Here is a 1,416-nt window from a genome sequence, read left to right on the forward strand (position 1 = left end):
ATATATATAATACTCATTTTAGATTAAATGTTTACCTACTCTTCTATTATTTCTAAGAGTGTGAGGTAAAATGGATTATCCCCTTTTGTGAGCCCTGCTGAATTATGCTGTAATTTTAGTTACTACTATAAGCTCTTGTCAGAGAAAGGCAAAAGTGCCAAATAAATATGTGTGTATGTTATAAATAATTAGCTTCTGTCTTTAATAAAAATGATGAGCTTTATTATATAAAAATAAGAGTTGCCATAAGGCAGCTGAATGGAATAAGAATAAGACACAGGAACTTGCCATGAGTCCACTGTTTTCTATTGTGACAGTTTCAAGTGGGATATCTGAAGCAGTGGAAAATATGGTCAATACCATGGGGAAAGAAAATAGACAGGTTTTCTTTCTGTAAAAAATAGACAGGTTTTCTTTCTTTCTTTGTATTCTGAGATAGTAGTTATTCCTGCTTCTTACAGATTATTTCTCTGGGTTGACAGGACCAGATTACTGATCTGAGTCTAAGAATGCAATAAAGAGGGAACAGAAATCTGACTGGCTTTGGTACAGAGCCACCAGAAGCTGAAATCGCAGCATATGAACCCAGCTGTACCATCCTGGAGACATCTCAAAGACATGAAGCAGTGTTGCTGCTTAGATATGTCTGGCATGGAGCTACCAGATCTTTCCATCATTTTGGATGCCATTGTTCTGTGTTTGCAGATCTGGGAGTGTTAAGGAGCAGCTTGAGAGATACCTCAGTACTTTGCAGCACCTAACTCAGCACTGAAGCTGAGTGATGTGCTCATGCAGCAGCCTCTGTCAGGGCCCAGATTCTTGCAGGACCAGAGGAATGTCCCATTGCTGCACAGCTCCCAGTGGACCACAAGTTGCCAGCTCTTGGCTGGCTGGATAGTGCTCATAGACAATTACCCAGCCTGCTTCCTTGCTCTAAAAGAAGAAAAAATACTAAAATGGCACAAAGGGGACTCAGAAGTTGAAAATGTATGCTTCTTTGTTGTGTTACTGTACTGGCTTTGTAGTATATTTATTTTGATTAGACTAATTGAAGAATTCATTTATTTTTTTCCCTGTTCAGAAGTATGAGTTTGACTATCCAGGATTTCACAAACTTATTACACACAGAGATAGGACATATTCTGCTACTGGTACCAAAAGTCACTGAGTTTCCTAGGTGATCATCTTGTCCACAAAATCAGAACTGAACCATTTACCAAGTCTGGACTCATTTTGATCCAGAATAGTTTGGCTGAGAGCTATGCAGCTATGACACTAGCTTTGGCCTTAAGATTTTTGGTCACCTTCTAATACCTTTCAGTCTTTTACAGGAGCAAGCTTAAATATTTTAAACTACCTTGAAGTATTTGGTGCTTTATGAAATGTGGGAACAGATATCCTGAAGTGGATCTTACG

This window comes from Zosterops lateralis, assembly GCF_965231275.1.
Source record: "Zosterops lateralis genome assembly, chromosome: Z".
Classification (NCBI taxonomy): domain Eukaryota; kingdom Metazoa; phylum Chordata; class Aves; order Passeriformes; family Zosteropidae; genus Zosterops; species Zosterops lateralis.